This window comes from Rhipicephalus sanguineus, chromosome 8 (assembly GCF_013339695.2).
Source record: "Rhipicephalus sanguineus isolate Rsan-2018 chromosome 8, BIME_Rsan_1.4, whole genome shotgun sequence".
NCBI classification, from domain to species: Eukaryota; Metazoa; Arthropoda; class Arachnida; order Ixodida; family Ixodidae; genus Rhipicephalus; species Rhipicephalus sanguineus.
In genome coordinates, this window is record NC_051183.1 from 39,854,238 (window position 1) to 39,866,988 (window position 12,751).

The 12,751-nt window shown below is 46.3% G+C and overlaps 1 protein-coding gene and 1 non-coding gene across 2 annotated transcripts in view; one reads left to right on the forward strand and one right to left on the reverse strand.

Annotated features, from left to right (window-relative positions):
* Positions 1-479: 479 nt before the first annotated feature.
* Positions 480-552, reverse strand: Trnav-cac (transfer RNA valine (anticodon CAC)). The gene has a single exon. It is a non-coding gene; the product is annotated as a tRNA-Val (tRNA).
* A 1,075-nt stretch (positions 553-1,627) lies between these two features.
* The window catches only part of LOC119401758 (glutamate [NMDA] receptor subunit 1), a 155,157-nt gene continuing 144,033 nt past the window's right edge, over positions 1,628-12,751 (forward strand). The window contains exon 1 of the mRNA XM_037668723.2: positions 1,628-1,738. The gene's annotated coding sequence lies outside the window, so the exon portion shown is untranslated. The remainder of the gene's footprint in view (positions 1,739-12,751) is intronic.

Genomic DNA, 12,751 nt, shown 5'->3' on the forward strand with positions numbered 1-12,751 from the left:
CGACGAACAGTCCATAACCTGGTCGACCAACGTTCATACCATGTTAAATTAAATCTGTGCAGTGTTCATGAATAACCTGCATTGTGGAATATCGGTACCGCATTTCATAGCTTGTTATATTTATATTATACCACAACAAAGCATATCGGATCGACGTCCACACCATATTACTCTTGGACCTTGTAACTACCTTGTAAAGGAAGATGAAGTTCCTACAGCTTCGGTGCATGTAAATAATAACAAATTACTGATCACTGAAAAGTTCGAGTAGCCCCAATTAATTACATTATTACTTAAATTCAATTTCCTTAACATTTCTCATGACCTTTGTCCTGCGCTGGCGCTTTTGTGCGAAATGGGCGGCTATTTCAGGTTTCTACAGAAACTAAATGTAGTGAATACATAAATCAGGTTTTGAAACTTCCTAAATATGCGATCTGTGAAAAAAAAAAAAAAAAGAGGAAAAGCAAAAAAAAATCTGTTTCCGCCCGGGATCGAACCGGGGACCTTGCGCGTGTGAGGCGCACGTGATAACCACTACACCACGGAAACCGCGATGCCAAAGGGCGCTTAACAAAATTGTTTTGTAGTTTGAGCGCATTCATCACCAAAGTGCACTCCAATACGGCAATTCATTTGGAGTAGCCTCTTGTGGTCACTTCAAACACTACCACGTGGCAAGCGTAGTGTACCTAGCAGAGCAGGAAAATGCTACATGCACAGACCAGTAACGTCAAAACTTATGGAACGTTGCAATCACAAGTACGGGAATTATTTGCACAAGCTATTCTGTAATGTATACCACATCATTTGTGCTTGAAGTTATGAGTAATTTCAGGCGCCAATGAAGTAAATGCATCGCATCAAAATAACAACAAAATAGGTAAAAAGAATTGTAACCGCAATTTTAGCGCTGTGTTTCCTGAATGCAATAGCGGCGAAGTTCTGTTATTATTTGCGTAATTTTGCGTAATGAAGAGATACCTTAACATAAGTCACTAGGCAAGAAGCTGACGTCATCATTACGCGCATTCGCTACAGGTTTTGCGTGCGCTCGTACACATTCAAAATGATGTCCTCCGTAAAAAAACAACTAGCAGTGCCACAATCCACGATCCTTTTAGTCGTAAAGATTTTCACAAGTATGAGGAGGGATGGGTGTATTTAATGTAGCTAATAACCTGACCACTTTGAAAGTTGTCACGTTCTTCGCCGAAGCACGCCCTAGGGGCGGCGCCAAGATATGCTACTGGAGCACTCATTACAATTGAGTTCGGTCACAGGGAGGTGGTTTTTAATATGCGTGCACTCGGGCGAAAAAAAAAAGAGGGGGGGGGGCGGCAGGCGAACGTTTAGGGGGGGGGGGTGTTGCGGTGTCCCCCTTTATCTGGAGCCGCCCCTGCCACCCCGTATGACTAGTCAACTATGAAACTTCAACTTTTTCCAGGCCTGCCCTTTTTCCAAGTGCCCAAACGTAGTGCAAACCTAAACCTGCTAGGTACGTGGCGCCATCTAGAGTCTGAAAAGAGATACTTGATTTGTTGATTCTTGCATCCGGCGCGAGGGGGCGGCACCTTCCAAGGGATCAAGGGGGAGGTCGTTTTCTCCGCATCCTCCGGCGGATGCTCCGTCACGCCGCATCCCGGGAATATATCCCGGCGGAGAAAGTCAAAAAACGAGCCACACAGCGCTCACCCCTTGGACGTGGAAGATGTCCTGAGCGACGGCGGGCTGAAACGTGAGCGCATCTCTTTTTACTTTCTCTCCCTGGCTTCCCTCTTCCAGTCTAGCATCTCTTCAGCGTTTCACGCATGATCTTGAAGCTGCGTGCGATCCTGATGACTTTTCGACAAGCTGTAGTTAGAAGAGGTGCAAAGAGAGAGAGGTGATTAGCGGAGCCGTGCGGCGGGCCCGGCCTACGCGATCCCACTTGGTCCACGCCGCGGCGCGGGCGAAACGAGGTTGCAAGTGGCGGCTCGGGGCTGTCGCCAATGGCTCGTTGCAGGCAGTTTCTTCCGGCCGGAGTTAGCGCTATCACGGGAGCTGTTTGCAACGACTCTCGTACGTTGCGGTGGCTGCACGTGCGGTCAGTTACGCTCGCACTATCGCTTAAGATAAAACAGAGTACAGCCGCTCCTTGAAGGGTGGTTGAAAGTAGCAGTTTTTCTATTCAGTTTTACGTCTACGCAGTCTCGTAGACGGTTACAACCTGAAAATACACACAAGCTCCGCCCACAGCCGTCACTGTCCCACCCAGACAGAACTTGTATAGATATACCATCCAATTACATTTGCTTATTTCAGTGACGTCAAGCACTTATCGCGCGGTGTATCCGTACAGACATGTTCGTGTCGCTGGTTTTAAGTCGGAAAGCTGGACTGTCCTGGCAAATTTTATTGCAGATTCTGACATTACTGCCTTGCCGAAGGTCATATGTTAGGTAGGAACGACGAACCTTTAGTTTTCGATATGCGTCGTATGTACATTAGCACAGATAAAGTACTTATGGTCTGAAAGGAAATCAGCTTGCACGACTCTTGTACATAGGTGACTGACAAGTGTGCGGGCGGAGCTTGAATTTATGCTTAGGTTGTAGCCGAATATAAGTTTCTGTTCACAGATTGCGTCTGCGCCCGCAGAAGTTTACGGGACGATGCGTGTGAATAATAGAGGAATGTTTTTCATCACAGTAGTCTCAGAAGCGTGGCCTATGATTGACAGGTGCAGCTGATTCCTTGGGTACGTCAGTGCAGCTTGCATTGTTTCGACTAATTACAGCGCTTGCTCACCACGCATTGAAAAATTCGATTTATGCATATCTTTCTATGGAAGAAGCTTTGTTTTTTATGTTGTTTCTCTTGTCTTATTTGCATTTTCGGAAATGACGGAGCGCAAGTTCTTCTGAAGAAGTTGACCGAACTAGCTTTCAGCACTGTCAGTTCATTGAATACCTTCCTAATGTCTAAAGCCAACACACGCACAAATTTTCTTCGCTTGTTTTCAAAGACCATGCCTGCGGAGAGGACTGATAAATGCGCAATATACCATAACCGCTGATGATCGAGTTATCAATGGAACAAAATCGGCATGCTCTTTACGAAGCTTCCACCCAGGAAAACTCAGAAACGAAGACCTCCGCATATCAATAGCAGCCATCGTAAGGGAACATTCATGTCACTGCGAAACGTCGTTATACAAAAACGCCATGGTACAGTTCCGCTACACCTCTAACCAACCATCCCGGTTCTTTTGTATGAGGGCAGTGCGTGCACAGAGGGGTTTTTAGCCAAATGTGCGAACGAATGTTTTGGTTGACTGAATTACGAGGTCATGCCGGTGGAAAGGGAGCGAAGATAACAGAGGGGGCATAGCAACGAAGAAGGGTCAACTTATGTATGCACAAATAGGCAACGAGGCTAGTATTTATTTCTTTTGTAGAACGACTTCCCTAAGACACTCGGCCACCTAGCGCCTCGTATACCGGCACCACTATAGGTGACGTAGAGCAGCGGATGATATGGATGGAGAGTACAGTGGTCCAACATGATAACTACCTTCTCTTCCTACAGTTGCTCATGATATTCAGTGTCGCATTGTTACTCCTACTCCTGAACTCCCACTGCTCCTACAGCTCCCACTACGACTACGACTGCTGCTGCTGCTGCTGCTGATGCTACTACTACTACTACTACTACTACTACTACTACTACAACTACTACTACTACTACTACTACTACTACTACTACTACTGCTGCTGCTGCTGCTGCTGCTGCTGCTGCTGCTGCTGCTGCTGCTGCTGCTGCTGCTGCTGCTGCTGCTACTACTACTACTACTACTACTACTACTACTACTACTACTACTACTACTACTACTACTACTACTACTACTACTACTACTACTACTACACTACTACTTCAATGCTCTCGCTACTAATGCTTCTGAGCTCCTACTCATACTGCTCATGTGCTCCTACTCATACTGCTCATATGCTCCTGCTCACTCTAATCATATGCCCCTACTCATAATGCTCATACGCTCGAACTCCAACTGCTCATATTCCTGCTGCGGGTGCTCCTATCCTCCCACTCATACTACTGCGACTCATACTACTCATATCATTCTACTCCTGCTGCAAATAATTTCTACTACTTCTCCGCCTACTTCTGCTCCCGTAAGCTATACAATAAAAGAATGAAAGTTTTCTGCGTATCTCCAGTCGTATACCTAACGACTATGCACTAAATGCGCGCAAATTCGTCCATCGCGACATCAAGGATAACGTTGAAGATAGCAGTAAAAGATATCGTAAAAAGGGCAAGTACAAAGGCCTCAACTTGGCAACTGCCGTAAGCGTCACGTGGATTCAAAAGAGCGCCAGAGGCAGGCAAACTAATAAGCATGAAAGACCTTTATTGAGTTTACGTAAGCCCTCATTTCGTTGTATAACCGCTGCGAAGTTGTTGGGAATGCTAACGTCTGTACCACTGCGCTAGAAATTGGCTCTATAGATCGCCTGAGGGCAGCGTCTTGTATTTAAGTGCCGAAGGCATGTTGTATTTTCAGCAGCCAAACCGCAGAAACGTTTTTGTCAAAGCTGTTGTGCTCATTTAAGCATCGATGGGAGAAGCTTTGTTCTTTACCCATAGGATTTTTTTATGCCTTTGTAATACATGCGTACTTCGCAGTACACTTCACGACCACGTGATGGCTTCACGACGTGCAATTTCTATATCTCTTGCAGTGCTTCTTAATGCGCCTGAAACTTACTTGTCTCGATATTCTTAAAGGGAACGTGCTTGGGAGGCGGGAAACCTTAGAACAATAAGACATACGTAGCTATATTATCTATAGCGCGCCGTACGATTATCCGTGCGGTGGTATCATTTAGCACGTAGATGCAAGTTTCTGGAGCTATACATTTAGTCCCATTGTAGTTAAAGATGCGCCCACATGACGTTTTGTAACCGGTAATATGTTATCCTGCTGCATTTCTGTACGAGAAAAATTGCTTTATGTGTTGAGGACACAATGAATAGCTAAAGAACTCACTATTACATCAACCAACAAACCTAACACCGCTGGTATTACAAAGGTGATCCGTTTACTTGCAGTTATGGTGGACTGAGATAGATAGTTCAGTCACATACCTCTCTATGTAACATTTCATGTCTCTGCTCTCAATACCCTGTAAAATTTCATGTCGCTTTCCATCTTTTTGTCATGTAAGCCATTGAATGAGTGGCTCAAAACACATGAACCACTTATTTATTCAGCGAAAGCATTACGCTAAGTGAAAAATAAAAATAACTTTCTATTGCTAATGAAACACTGTAAGCTCCACATCCTGTCAAACATGGTAATGCTTTCAGGAAGTTGTTTAGCGACACTGAGTAAGCATGATATTTCATTTTAATGGCAGCTCAATATCCGTGCATTGGTACTACCGCCCATGGAACGTGACTTGCAAAATCAAGTAAACCGTGCACCTTGACTTCAGCATGCCTCTACCTTGACTGCAGCGCGTTATTTGTAAGTGTTCACGGTCACGCTGCGATCTCGCGCAGTGTATGGCACACGAACCACGCAAACACCTCGTCCAGATATCACTTTTTGTTCTTATTACGTATAATGATACCGCGATATAGTGTAAACACCGAGGCCGAACAGCTTCCAATGCTCACTTGAAATACTTTTGCTGGTCTTCATACTTCAATAAAGCCAACGCTATATTCGTTTCATCGCGATTCATTAGCGTCTGTGCGGCAAGGTAATTAAGAAGGTGCTCAGCGCACGCCTCGGGCTAATTTACAAATCGCTTATGATGCAATAACTGCGCTGTGCAAGCGCGCTTAGTCGTTAACACATGTCGTGGGCGTACCTTAGAGTCATAGTGACATCGCTTGAACGTCAAAATGCCAAAATAGGGTGGACAACGATACATGTTTTATATATATATATATATATATATATATATATATATATATATATATATATATATATATATATATATATATATATATATATATATATATATATATATATATATATATATATATATATGTATATATATACATATATATGCAGTTTGCAAATGATTGCAAACTGCAAAACAACAACGTCGAACGAAGTCTGGGTCAGTTGGTACATGACACTGAGGCAAAAACCAGTAAAAAGGACGCCGGACAAGGGGAAGAAGTGACACACACAACGACACACCACACAAGTCGTTGTGTGTGTCACTTCTTCCCCTTGTCCGGCGTCTTTTTTACTGGTTTTTGCCTCAGTGCAAAACAACGTCTGCATCTACGTCGCTCTACTGTTCTAATAAAATATGCAAATATTTAGAGATGTTCTAGACGTTTCATACTGCACGTAATTTTTTTTTTTTTTTTGCCGCCAAGACAAAGCATTTGCTGGAGACTCACTTCGAGCGAGGTTAATTTTCCTATTCCGTGTTTCAATTATCACAAATTTTTGCAAAACGTGTGCAGAGATACCGTCAGTTATGTCAGTTATTATTAGCTGCCGCTGACGTCGCCTCCAAACATTTCGTCGCGTATCTCGGGACTCCATATTTGGTTCCTACAATCCCATCAAGGCACTGACCACAGCCAACATCCCCGCACACCCGGAATACTTTTATCTAACACACGCCTGCCTGAAATGGCTTTCCGGGTTAGGAGGTTCATCAGGATTCATTAGAAGGACCCCCTCCGTCGCGTACGAATTCATTAAGTTGGTGAGCCGGCCTGACGCATTTGGCTGGTGCACCTGAAATGGGCTTTGCTCGTCCTACCGTGTACGTCTAGTCCACACGTAGCCTGCTTAGTTTTTATCGTTGTCCTCCCAAATTACCAAGTTCTGGACGAACTTCGTGTCTGAAGACGCGCATTACGCCGTGAATGCGACAACGTCGAAGATTTCACCGTCCGGTTGAATTATTGATCAGGTCCCCGGAGGCACGGCCGGCCGGACGGGGCCTTCTTCGAGAAAACGGTGTTTCGTAACCCTGCCACCGGAGACTGTGCTCGCAAGGGCGGGTAATTAGCTTCTCGCCCGGTTTCAGTCCCGGACGTTTGCAGCAACTCCCCGCGCGTGCTCCCAGTCCTTTCACTGGGGAGTGGTTTGGTTGAAGTGGCACACTCCCTCCCCCCATCCATCTCCCTTTTTTGAAGTACAGTGCGTCTAGTGAAGTAGCGGCCGGTTGCCTAATCTCGAACGTGCTCGCTAACGTCAGGCTACAGAGGTAGGTTATTCGTGTGACGTCAATTTATGTCACTCTTTAAGGCGAAAGCCATAGATGCCTCATGAAAGCATCGGTGCCAACCTGAGTGATGCCACCTGAGTGATGCCGGTGCCAACCTTCATATTGACGTCACTATATGACGTCATCACGCCGTCACAGATCGGCAACATTTCTGACGTCGTCATGCCGTTGTCATGACGTCAATATGAAGTCACGTGAGGTCACATGATGACATCATCACATAACACCGTCGCTTGGTCAAAGGTGGGCCGACCACGGAGGCAGCGCAAAACCAGGTGGGCATAGGCGTGCGCACAGGGGGCGCAGGGGGGGGGGGGGCGCCGCCCCCCCTAATTACCTGAGAGGGGGGCGCAAAATCTGCCCCGTACATTGACCCTTGTAGTCACCTAAGAGGGGGGGGGGGGCGCAAAATCTGCCCCATACATTCACATAGTAGGGTGGGGGGGCGCTGCGATGAACCTCCCCCCCCCCCCTGATGGCGAACCCTACGCACGCCTTTGAGGTGAGGTGCAGAAAGCTTTCGGAGGGGGGTTAAATATAACGACTGTGAAGGCAAAGCAGCTGGCTTTCGCCTTCGAGTCGTATTAAGCGAATGAATAAGGGATCATAGGCGTGCTCAGGGTTTCCCTTCAGTGTGTGTGTGGGGTGTGGGGGGGGGGGTGAAGGTTCATCGCGATGCCCCCTCCCTTGCTATTAAATCAATGTATCGGGTAGACTTTGCGCCCCCCTCGTCTTAGTATAAGGGCGGCAGCCCCCCTGCCCCCCCCCCTCCCTTCTTCGCACGCTTATGTAAGGGTCTGTGGGAGCTTTTGTTGGGGAGTGGTTTGGTTGAAGTGACACGCTAAGGCCTCTCCTTCTCTCGATCCATCTCTCGTTTTCAAGTAGAGCATGTCTAGTCGAGCAGCTGCCATGCGGCTCATCTTGAACGTACGCGCCAAATAGCGTCAGGCTACGGAGGGAGATATTTGCGTGACCTCAACATAAGTCACTTATTGCACAATTTGCACGTTCCACCGTGCTTCTGATACACACTCACACGCACGCACGATACCTTACGAATTTGCATAACACGACTTCAACGCCAAAGCCGTCTTCTCATTCTACTCAGTCGACTGTATTGCCTAAAAACTGTAACTTGCGACTAACAACTGGGACCACTATTATTAGTCCAGTCATCGTGTGTGCCACTTCTATACTCTGCCTTTCCATCCTATGGCTGGTTCTAATGCTCAAGAGTAACAGTTTCCCCTGAGGCACATTCCAAAACTGGAAAGAGGTTGCAACGTAATTATAATGATAAGGATAAATGTAACTATCATGGGTCTTTTATCTGCCTTATTTTGAACATATGGGACAAATGATAACCACATTTAAATCATTTATGGGCATTTTCTTAGTACGAGTCCATTTCTTAAGGTTCAATTATTACTCTTTACGAACGTAAACAAAACTTTTCGTTGCCGCCTCAACGTCTTATTCGAGGCATCTACCAAAAGTGAGACATCGGAACACACGCAAACGTACGGAAGCGTACTCGTAAGCAAAAAAAAAAAAAAAAAAAAAAAAAAAGACTAGACTGAGGAGAAACGCAGTGACAGCGGATGGAGACGATGGACAAAAGAGCTCGTAGCCGAAAAGATGTAGCTGTCGCGATCAGACACCTACCCTTTTCCTTTCTTTCTATCTTTTTTTTTTCCTTTCTGTATTTCATTTCTTTCTTTCTTTCGCGGCACCTTGCGCGATGGCTGACAATGCCATTCCATTCGTGCCTGCATTATTGCGGGAAGCATTCACGCCTACGAAGTGTATAGAGGAAAGAGAAATAGCCCTTCGGGTTAGAACAAGCAAACGGAAGAACTAAAAGAAATGCTGTTGATCTTTCTTTCAGACTCTGACTCGGGGACGCGTTCCTGCCTCATTTGCATTGCTTCCCTACTTTCTCTCTCTCTCTTTTTTTTTTTTTTTTTGCCGCGGCTGAGGAGTCCTTTGTAGGCGTAGAATAGCGAAGAAACCTTGCAAGCGGTGCCGTGACTTGAAGAGTTGTAGTGAATAGCGTACGTACCGAGAAGTACCGTCCTATACAGCATGATGGCAAAATCTGTGGACACCTTTGTGAAATTCACGTTTCGAACTAACGCACAGATATCCAAAAAGCACCACGAGGGAACCTACCACGCACTACTGCTAAAACTGAAAAAAAAAAAGTTGCACATAGCTTGCATAATAATGCGCACATTTCACGCACCAAGACTGCGTCCTTTCGTTCTTTCTGGCTTTGTAAGCGAGGCAAGTAAAGTTAAAAATTCGCGACTGATGATTCTGTATGAAGGGTGGAAACTCAGGCATGCTGGCAGGCCATGGTAAATACGGGAACTGCTACGGGAACGTTCTTTCTGCCTTTGTAAGTGAGACAAGTAAAGTTGGAGATTGGTGGCTCATGATTCTTTATGAACGGTGTAAACATGGGCATGCTGGTAGGGCATAGTAAATGCAGGAACAGCGACGGGAACAGCAAACCGGGACTAGCGAAGAACACATACAGCGCTGTGTGTGTGTTCATCGCTATGGGAGTAAACAGCGCAAAAATCAAGACGACGCACACAGGAAGAAAAGACACGAACAGGCGCTGACTTTCAATTGAGCTTCTTTAATCATGGGAAAACATATAAACATCGCACCGTCGAAACGGTGCACGCGCAAAGAACATTTGCCTCTTCCCTCGCTCAAAAACCAAAGCTCCACACCAAATGGCCCAGCTATCTACACTGTTCATCGCTAGTCCTTGTTTGATTCTCGTTGAAACTTAAGAGCTAGTGTCTTCAAGTCGCTTCAACAAGGACGCCAGGTGATGTCACGAAGTCGTACGTTTCGGTATATTTATTCAATACTGTGTCAGCGTGCGAGATCTTGTTCAGTTTCACGGCCTGCGCGCTCGGTTGGCTCATGGATGACATTTTTTAAAACTAACATTCCTTTCGCTCCTGTCCGCCATTTGCCTGGACGGTTGTTCGACCGAATATAAGTTAATAACTTCATTGGTTGGAGGTGTCGGAACCAGAATATCGTTATGAGGCACGAAACGTTCAGCAAGGCTTCCACTTGGCATAGTTGGTACGACATTCTAATGTGGTTGCGTTGAGCGAAAGGCACGAAGGACTAAGGACAAATAGAACAGGACATACTTGTCCTGTTCTCTTTGTCCTTAGTCCTTCGTGCTTTTCGCTGAGCGCAAGTACACTAGTACACGAGGCACGCCATTGTGGAGGGCTCCGGAAATTGCGAGCGGGCTGTTGCTTACACATTGTCTTGAAGTAACTGAGCTGTAGCATAAGGAGACGTTATACCTGAACCCACAACAATACACGTACGTATTGTAGCGCGTTCGCATATATAATCTGTCTCTTCACGCTGCGCAGCGCCAATTCTGGCGAGACTGGGCATTTAAGAGTCAGGCCGCTTTATAAACTTTTGCAGGTGCTAAACGGTCGTATGTAAAAAAAAATATATTTTGGTGCGAGCGAAGTTGATACCTACATTAGCAGTTTAATTTAGGAGAAGCGGCCGCGCCAGCGCGATGGTCTTAATAATGCGCAGATTATGACAACGAGCCTAAATTATGGCCCCTTAAACGCCGGGCCCCACAGCTTATACATTGCTCCGGCTAATTTCTCGGCTTCCTTCCTTACCGCGGAGGTGGTGATCCGCTCCATTTAATGATCGCCCCCGTACGGCGACCATTAAGCCTGAGCAGCAGGCAATCTCTCACGCGTTTTAACTTGAATTATTATCACAGACACGTTCTTCTCTTATGCATTTCCCTTTCAATTTTTTTTTGCACGTTCACGCCAAGCGATGTGTTTATTAGCATTATATTATTCTGATAGACTAATTGACAGCAGTTTTTTAAAGGCAAAAGCCTTAGATGCCTCGTCAAACGCGTAACGCGGCCGCCCGCGGCGGCGTCAACACGAGGTGGAACAAATTATCATCATAATCACGTGATGACGTCGTGACGTCATCATGAAGTCACAGATCGTCGAAATTTCTGACGTCATCATGACGTCACCAACGTGGCGTCATATGATGATGTCATCGCATGACACCGTCGCTTGGTCAACTGGACTGATCCTGGAGGCAGTTCAAGATCACGTGCAACGACCCCTCCCACGCGCGCGCCTATGGCTAGTGCTAAGACTCTCTGAGAGTGCTACACTGCTTCTTCTAATTCTGCAAGTACTCTTACTGCTACTACCAGTAATACTGTACTGCAGATAGGAACCATGCAAATACTGCAGATAGGAACCATCTTGGGACCATGTGGGAGACTCTAGGCAACACGCCGTTATGCGCTGTTCCAGGACGTACGGTCGGCCACAAAGTAATGCAGACCATGCGAACGAGTGGCGAAATATCCGTCTAGTGGTGAGCCGTCCTCTGTCGAGAGCATGGTTCTCGACAGCATACGGCTTGCCACTAGCGATTTGCCATCACTGGCGCAGACAGCGATTTCGCCACACACTCGCATTGGTTGGTTGGTTGTAACATTATTAGATTGTTCTGCACGGCTTCTGGCGACCCGGGGTCAGGCCTCCCACGATGGGACGTCGAGATGGTCCGTACCATTTTGTGGTCGACTGTACCTCTTACAATGCATCGGTCCCGCCGTGGTTCGAAACTCTGGTCGCAGTTTTAGTGCCAAGATATCTGCGCCTCAGAGTAACGAGCTGTAATCCCCTTGGTGACGGTGTGAAAAAAAGAAGAATTATTCGCCTAGGCGAAGTCGCTGCGGAAATCGAAGAAGCGTTGAAGGGAGCCTTGAATAAATTTGCATGCGTAAAATATGTAGACCGCCCGTTGACAGCTGCTCCTGGAACTTCTATCACGCCTAGGCAGGATACTACCGTAGCTCCACTTCATTATGCTTTTTTTTTCTTGAAGTGGGAATAATCAGCGTTACCACAGTGATGACTAGGCTATACCTAACAAGGGTGTAATAATGGTGATATTTGACCCAGAACCGCAGGCGAATCAGTTACCGTCCGAATCGAATAGTTTTGGAATATTTAACATGCGTTGCTACACTTATTATTACATCATCCTGACAGTGTTAGAATTAAAAAGGCACTCCGTACAGATGGTTACACAGCGAACCTGCAACGTGCGGCCCCGGTGTTTGTCACTGGGTTAATCCTGAGGGTTCAATAAAGTCTCTCTCAATTAATGGTTACGTCTGTACAGAAACCTTTATTAGTGTTTGCCGCCCGTGTCTTCCCTTCTAGTATTTAGTGGCAAAGTGGTGAGTAGTGGCGCTTGCCCAATTCATGTGGCACATACGCGCTATACTCGAGGACAACGTTTCTTGGTAATGAAGGGAAGGGTTCTTCATTAGACGCGGGGTGTGCGCCGGGAAGTTTGGTCGAGTCATTTTGTGCTCTGTATCCCATAGCAGAAAACAATTTCTGGGGGGCGGGGGGGGGGGGGGG